The following is a 9,102-nucleotide window of genomic DNA, read 5'->3' as shown; positions in this document are numbered from 1 at the left end:
TTCCAAGTCGTGCTTCTCTCCCAGCAGTAGAAAAGGGCCCCGGAGATTCTGAATCGCAACACTCCTGCTTTTTGCTCAGCCTGTTTCTGGCTCCATCCAGGAGCCAGGAAAGGTATTTGGTCATAGCTGTCTCCGATAACATCATTCACAAACCATGATCTTAATCCACTGGGGCCCACAGCGCCTCTGAGCAAACCAGGTTGTCAGTGTCACTTCAGATCTTGGGGAAATTTGAATAATATTTTCACCAATCCCCAAAATGAGTAAGTCATATTCAGATTATGTCATCCATGGTCTTATCGTAGCTTTCAATTATCACTGGCATGATAGAGCAAGCGCATGGCAGCTGGTGAACGGAAGGCACCACGCTTCGTCCCCGGGAAACTCATCTCAGGGTGGGGGATAAAAAGCAATAAAGTTGTCATCGCAAAAATGCTTCACCTTGTCAGGCCTGGATGCTTTGATGCCTCAGTATATTTTGTTTAGTGAATTATCCCCTTGTCTGCTAAGAATAGAAGCCACAGCTGCTTAGGCATGACAAGAAAGTTGTTCTTTTTTTTTTTTTTTTTTGCAAAGTGCTTTCTTCCTTCACATATGCATCTAATTCTAGCAGACACTGGCCCAAACCTTTGTGAGGTCCTCCAAAGTATCTGTGATTAAAGATGCACAAAGTATCTGTGATTAATGCTACTATACGGGGATCTATGTGCTCATAGTTCATAAAAAGCATTCTTTTTCCTAATTTTTCTCCAATTTTAAGAAAGAGTACAGGTTTTGTGCAGCTATCTCAAGTATGATAGTTAATTTTATGTGTCAACTTGGAGAGTGTTTATGGATTAGATTAACATTTAAATTGGTGAACTTTGGGTAAGGCAGATTGCCTTCCATAATGTGAGTGGGTCTCATTCAGTTGGTTGAAGACCTGAATAGAACAAAAAACCTGCTTCCCTGAGCAAGATGGAATTCTCGACCAGACTGCCTTTGGACTTCATCTGCACCCTCAGCTCTCCTGGGTCTGCAGCCTGTCAGGACACACAGATCTTGGACTTCCCACAGGTGTGTGCACTAGTTCGTTAGATGTAATAAACAAATCTCATGTATATGTGTATGTATACATGTCCTATTAGTTCTGTTTCTCTGGAGAAACCTCACATATCAGAGAAAGATCCCATCTCAGATCTTCACTTGATATAATAATATTGGGAAGCCGTGCGCCCTCCTGAGATAAATTCTTCCAGCGTTCAGTTGTGTACAAGAGGCTGAGTTCTGAGACATGACACAGATGACCCTCCACCCACAGCACTCTATCTTCACCTCCAGCCCTCCCTTCATTAACCCACATGTATTGGGTTTGCTTTTTAACAGAAGTGATGTGCTTACCTTTTTTAGGAGAATATTAATCTTCAAATTAGAAATACAAATCTGACCCGAAATTTAACCTCCAGGCTAATTACTAGCTGTGAAACCCTGAGCAGGTTTCTGTGCTCCAATGTCCTCATCTGCAAAATGAGGATAATTAAAATTCCTACTTCAGAGATTTACTGTGAAGATGGAAATGAAATTATAGGGTGCCAGGAAAGAATGCAGACTGTGATAAAACGGTCTAACGGAGTTATAAAGTGTGACAACCTCACTGAAGGGGATTGGGGAGAGGTGCTGACCTGAGCCGCTTTGGAGAGGAGCAGAATATGTAAGACCAAAGGCCAAAGGAACTGTACATAAGCACTGTCCTCCAGATGATAAAGTTTTCCCCAAGACACAGGGTAACAATTCTGATACTGCTATGCATGTATTCTGGAATTGAACAATTACATAAATGGATGGCTGATGTTATTTATGGAGAGCAAGGAGAGGACGTTAGAATGATCCATGTGATAGTGGATTGGAACTGGAGACAACTTCATGAACTCGTGTTTAGCTTCATATAGATAGTTACCTATGGAAATAGTTATATGAATGTGTACACACAGGCGTTAGTAGACACAAGTCTATTTCTTTCCTGACAATTGAAAGGGCTTAGAAACAATGATCTCCCAGTAGTAGCAACAGAGATAGAGCCCAAATTTTGGTTTCTAGTACTATTTTCCAATAAAAATTTCCAAAAAAAATTTCCCCCCAAAAATTTTCCAGGGCTCATTTGGAGCAATGGTAGATTTTAGGACTGGAGCAGAAAATACTCAAGAAGATCTTGGAACATCTCGTGGTGGCAGAAAGCAAGGACATGCACAAAACTAAAAACAAAAAGATAATACCCCTTAAGTGTAGACTGCATATAGTGACTTTCTGCTAAAGAGGACAGTATGGAAGGTGGGGGGATGGCAGTAACTCTACAGTGGAGAAACCTGACAGACACACCTCAGCCAGGTGATCAAGGCCAACATCAACCATGATAATTCATATTGATAGTATGTACCCTTGACCTGATATGATGAAAATGACACTCTACCCCTGTGGTCTTCCTCCCAAAGACTCATAACCCCCAACCTAATCATGAGAAAAACATCAAATTCTAATGGATGGATATTCTACCAAACACCTGACCAACACTCCTGTCAAGTCATCAAAAACAAAGAGAATCTGAGCAACTGCCACAGCCTGGAGGAGCCTAAAGAGATATGATGAATAAATGAATCCTGGATATGATCCTAGAACAGAAAAAGGACCTTGGAGAAAAACTAGCAATATTTTTTTTTTTAAAGATTTTATTTATTTATTTGACAGAGAGAGAGCACAAGTAGACAGAAGGAGAGGGAGAAGCAGGCTCTCCGCTGAGCAGGGAGCCGGATGTGAGGCTCGATCCCAGGACCCTGGGATCATGACCTGAGCCGAAGGCAGACGCTTAACCGACTGAGCCACCCAGGCGCCCCAAAACTAGCAATATTTTTAAAAAGCATGGATTTTGGTTAATAATAATGTATGTTTATTCATTGTAACAAATGTCTATCATAATGTGAAATTTAATAAGAGGAAAGTGGGTGTGCTATATATGAAAGCTTTCTGTGCCATTTTCATGATTTCTCTGTAAATCTAAAACTGTTCTAAAAATGTATTTTATTTAAAAATAAAGTCATATATTTTAAGTTATTGACACAATGAATGGTTACTCAATATTATCATTTTCTATCACTGTGACTGCTGTTGAATTTTTACTGGGGAAACTAAGTAGATCAAAATAAAACAAGTCTTAAATTCTAGCCCAGTTTTCATAGTGATGATTAGAGGAGGACTGAGAAGACTCCCCTGTGAACTTTCCCCATTGATTTCAAAGTTAGAGGACCAAATTAAACAGGGAAAAAAAAGATTATCAATAAAACCCAAATTAGTTTACGAAGCATGCACTAAGATAGCGGGATTAAAAACGTAGTTTCTTGGGGCACCTGGGTGGCTCAGATGGTTAAGCATCTGCCTTCGGCTCAGGTCACGGTCTCCAAGTCCTGGGATCAAGCCCCATGTCAGGCTTCCAGCTCAGCAGGGAATCTGCTTCTCCCTCTCCCTCTGCTTCTCCCTCTCCCTTCGCCTCTCCCCCTGCTTGTGCTCTCTCTGTCTCTGTCTCTCTCTCTAGAGTGAATACATAAAATCTTTAAAAAAATAGTTTATTCTGGTTATAAAACTTAAATAGAAGTATCTATTCAGAATTGTCAATAAAATGAAGAAATATTTTTTCCAGTATTTATATGTAGTACAGAAAAGAGTTAAAAAGATAATGGTAAGTGTCTCTTTCTCCTGCTCAGAATTGAGCCACATATTCTGCTAGACACTATGGTGTATTAGTTTGCAAGGGCTGCCCTAACAAAGTACCATGGACTGGGGGACTTAAATGACAGAAATTTATTTTCTCACAGTTCTGGAGTCTGAAACCCCAAGATCAAGGTGTCAGTGGGGTTGGTTTCTTCTGAGGCTTCTCTATTTGGCTTGTAGAAGACCACTGTTTCCCAGTGTCTTTGCATGGACTTCCTTCTGTGTGTGTCTATGTCCTGATCACCTCTTCTTATAAGAACACAGTCATATTGGATTAAGGCCCAGCTTCATGACCTCATTTTAATTTAATGACCACTTTAAAGACCCTGTCTCCAAATACAGTCACATTCTAAGATACTGGGGGTGAGGGCTTCAACATATGAATTTTAGGGGGACACAATTCACCCCATCACCTGTGGTATAGAAGAAAGATCATGAATTACTATGAAGATTAAGTGAAGTGATGTCTGTAAAAAGTGCTCAAGAGAGAACCTGGCCCAGAGGGAGCATCCAGTAAAGAGTGGCTTATATTTATCCCTCATGACCTTGCAGATAGGGCTAAAGCAATTCTAGCCAAGTGTTTTTGCCCCTTTCTGACATCCACACACCTGAGGTTGGCCCCAGTCTTAGAGTAGGGCAAGTGATAATTGGAAGTGTATGTGTGTGTGGAGGGGTGTGCACGGGTGTGCACATGTGACGGAATGCTTGTATTTGGGGAAGTTGGGAGTGAGAAGAGAGGGAAGAGGACCATGGTTGGGAGCAGAAATGATCCTGGCTACTCCAAAATCAGAATAGGTATGCCTATTCTGCCTACACTCCTTTAAGACTGAACTCTGGCAACTTCATTTTGCTTTATGCCTCAGCTTACATTTTCTGAAAAGCCACTTCCTGAGTCAGATGTCCTAGAGTTTGTCTAAATTTCTGTATTCAGGTATTGCTAATCCCTCAAAACTTTTAAAAACTAATGATAACACATAGATACATTTAACTTTTCACAGCACTTTTATATATATGACCTAATTTTCTTCTCTAAACAACCATATAACGAGAGTCATATAAATAATACTAGCCCATTTTACAAAGGAGAAAATGGACCTATGGAAAATTCTACTCACTTAGAGCCAAATAATGAGGTCAGAAATCCAGGTCTTCTGAATTTTATTCCAGAAAACCAGATATCATTTCCTTAAGGTAGTAAAACGAGCACCGCTTTATAACTGAATAATTAGACTCTTGTTTCATTTGATTGATACATTTTAACATTGAGTTCCCAATAATTATACCCATACCACAATTTTATACTGTTTGAATTTTATTTCCAGTTATTATAAAGGTATGTGTGCCTGCTATAAAATTTTGCTAGGCATGACTATACTTATGGCCCTGTCATACAACAGTTTCAAGTATACAAACTGAGCTTCAGTAGGCTTATTTGCTTGGCTTCTTTCTGTGCCTTCTGGGAAATTTAACATAGTGTGAAATCACAAAAAACTTCCAGATTATATAAAATATAATACAGCATCATTCGTCTCATTTCTTAGCAGTCCCCCATTATGGATTTATGAAGAGAAAACTTCAGTCTATAAAACCAGGTAGTAGATTCTTTCAAAAGTAACTTACAAAAAATAGCACATTCTGACTTGAAATATTATAGCTTTAAAATAATTGATTTCAGATTCCATTTCTGGCCATGATGAGGAAGTTGCAGGGGACCAGCACTTCCACTAAGAACAGCTAAGAAAAACTGCATAAAATACCAAAAAAAAAAAAAAAAAAGGAGAAGAAGAAAATAATTATTTGAAACTATTGATGACTGACTGAAATGACCAAGGGGTGAAGTGGCCAAGTCCCTGTGAGAGGGAGATCTCAGAAAGGTGAGCTGAAGTTCTGCAGCTGCTCTTGTCTTCTCTGAGGGTATTTCCAATTCTTAGTACGAGCTGGGAGGCTAAGCGTGAAGCAGAGGGCTGGGCACATGGCCACTGCTAGGAGGAAAAGAAACCAGTGGAACTTCTGGTAAATCCATGATGCAAGAGAGATGCAAATTTGAGATTGCCAAGCCAAGCAAAATTTGGGGATCTAAACCCAAGTGATAAAGGAGGTACTGGGAAGTGACCCTGCAATTAGTTCATGCTCCTTGAGACATGTGCTAAAATCTGGAATTGCAAAGAGCAAGAGGATTTTTTTTTAAAGATTTTATTTATTTATTTGACAGACAGAGAGACAGCGAGAGAGGGAACACAAGCAGGGGGAGAGGGAGAGGGAGAAGCAGGCTTACTGCTGAGCAGGGAGCCCGAGGCGGGGCTTGATCCCGGGACCCCGGGATCATGACCTGAGCCGAAGGCAGATGCTTAATGACTGAGCCACCCAGGCACCCCAGCAAGAGGATTTTAAAACTAGGCTGAGAAGTGGAATGAGATTTTTTCCTATTTCAATGGACTTAAGGGGATCCCAGCAAAGAGAAGAGGTCCTAGTAGACACCTCAGGAACACAAATGGAACCTCTGGACAGGGCACAGATGAACTAGAGGTAGATGTGGCTTCACAGAGCTATAACCTAGTTCCAGTCAGATTAGTTCCTGCTTGGAATAAGATCATCCATCCCTAATCTATTTGCCTTCCAGATGAAAGAAAGGATCCTCTCCTGAGTAAAATAACATCATCAGACCCTTTACAACTAATAAACATATAAAATGTCCAGTATTCAAAACAAAATGTTTAAGCACACCAAGGAACAGAAGACCGAGAAAAAGAGGTTAAAAAAAAAAAAAAAGCTGACTCATAGATAGTTCTAGTAACATTAAAAATTTAAAAATGTGTTGGAAGGACTTTTGGGAAACAATGGAAAGAACAATTTATGTCTACATAGAAATGTAGAACAAAAGCTTCATTGAGGAGATGACATTTGAGCAGAATCTTGCAGAAAGAATGGCGAAGGCATGAAAAGACACCAGAGCATTGACACCCACAGTCCAGAACAATCCCAGGTCGGGTCAAAGGCACCTGGGTGTGGGCTTTAAGGCTGGTAGGATGAACTGGGGCCTTTGTGAAGACTCCTTAAGGTGAGACTAGGACCTTGGGCTCTGTAACGTGGAGCCCAGAGAGGTAATTCTGGCTGTTGTAGCATGGTCAGGTGATTTTAGGCAGATGGTACATGGAGTTGGGGCAAAACAGGGGATTTTAGTGACACATGCGCCCTTAGGAATGTGCTTTGGATCTGTAGGAGACTCAGTCAGCCCGAATTACTCAGTGGCCCTGGATATACAGAGATGGGGGCAATTTTAGAAGGTGACATAATCAGAACTTGGCAACGGTTAGGATGGGTGGAGGACAGATAAGGGATGACTCTGAGGTTTTATCTTGGAAGCTTGGATGGATATGGTTGGCACAAGTTAAATTAGTGAGTGTAGGATGGGGATAAGCTTGGGGACAAGGTGTAAAAAGACCTGATATAATAAATTTGACAGGGGACAGGATGAGCTGCCATGACTACAGATATTTGAATAAATAAATATTTCTAGTCCCCTCCTACACAGTTAGAAATATAAGTCTGTGCTTCCAGGGAGAGATCTGGGGACATGGATCTAGGAGTTGTTAGCATGTAGGAGGGATTGGAAGCCAGCGCAGTGGCTGTAGTCATATGGGGAGAGTCAAAAGACTGGGGAATGCTAAGATTTAAGGGCCAGAGAAAGCAAGTGAGAGTTGTATTGTTTATTATCTGCTATTATCTGTATTGTTATGTTAGATCCTTATCTTCTCATGAAGCTGTAGTCACCTTCCCCCACTTGCTTCCTCGTGTGTGCGCCACCCCAGCTGTTGACTACTGCTTACCTTCCCACCTCCAGCTTCATCACCTCAGGTGACCACCGCTGACATAATTGCCTTGGTGACCAAAAGACACAAAAACATGAAAAGACCCAGGGAAGGAAAGCACTACAGAGGCAAAAGGTGAGGTCATTATTCTGCTTTTCTGGTTAGCAGGAGGAAGCATTGTTTGGTAGTTAAGGACTTGCATCTGGATTTGGACTTAGTTTAGCACTTACTCTTTGATGGGCTTTTAATGGTTTAAACTCTCTAAGCCTTGCTTTCATTGGGATGATGCATTTACTCAGCAAAAATGTATCAGACAACCCACATGAGCTAGGCAGTCAGCCTGGCATGAGGAATATATGCCAACAAAACCAACAAAAATCCTTGCTCAGTGCAGCTTACATTTATGGTTCCCAGCTCACAAGGCTGTTGTAAGGATAATGTGAAATAAGGCAGGGAAACTGTTAAATCACAGATAAACACTCATTAAATGGTGGGTCACTGTATTATGTGCAAAACATTAACCAGAGCTAAATTCTGACTCTCTAGTTCCTGTTTCTAGTGTTAGAGCAAGCAAACTGGAGCCAGACTTTAAAAAACCAGAAATATAACCAGCTGTATTGTTTTTACCCATAAACTAACAACATTAAGAGCTATGTTATCAATTATAAATTGCCAATATTAAAAATGAAGCATTACCATTTATTTTTATTTTATTTTTTTAAAGAATTTTATTTATTTATTTGAGACAGAGAGAATGAGAGACAGAGAGCATGAGAGGGAGGAGGGTCAGAGGGAGAAGCAGACTCCCCGCCGAGCAGGGAGCCCGATGCGGGACTCGATCCCGGGACTCCAGGATCATGACCTGAGCCAAAGGCAGTCGCTTAACCAACTGAGCCACCCAGGCGCCCCTGAAGCATTACCATTTAAATATTTCTCATTGGCTTTATTCATTCTAAGAAAAGAGTGACTCTCAGCCTAAACTGATGAAGTAAATTATTAAAGCTTTAATATGCAAGTGATTTATTTTAATGGATTCTTTTCCAATGATAAATTCTATTTTGTCACTGTGTATTGAAAGAGCTGAGGCTGGCTGAGGGGTCCATAGATGAGCATCAGGCATCCGGGAATGCTCAGCAAACAAGCACCAGTGCAATGCAGGAAGACACCAGCTGTGAGCTCCCTTGGGATAATAGTTTCATCAAAGATTCCGAGAGAGGCCCCAGGAACAAAATTTTAAAAACTTCCAAACTAAATTATCTTTCCAGCTTCTGGAAAAGAGAATAAATGTAACAAATATATGATAGGTTGTGGCACAACTAATTGAACTTTTCTTCGCTGATTTTGGAAATATACAAAGAGTACTATGGCAGAAACCTAGAAATGGCAAAGGCAAGTGGTGGGAACTTCTCAGTGTGTTGTCAGGATTGCTCAGAGCCCCTGACCTGGCACCCCAAGTGTTTTAGTACTCCTGTTGTGCCCCTTGGATTGGACTGAGACAATCTGCAAGCAAGAGCATTTTTGTCCACTTGGCAGTGACTTTTCTAATTATGAAATT

Source organism: Mirounga leonina, unplaced genomic scaffold, assembly GCF_011800145.1.
Source record: "Mirounga leonina isolate KUSES-001 unplaced genomic scaffold, KU_Mleo_1.0 Mir_125, whole genome shotgun sequence".
Lineage (NCBI taxonomy): Eukaryota > Metazoa > Chordata > Mammalia > Carnivora > Phocidae > Mirounga > Mirounga leonina.
The sequence above is the reverse complement of the archived record's forward strand: the minus strand, read 5'-3'. Positions refer to the sequence as shown.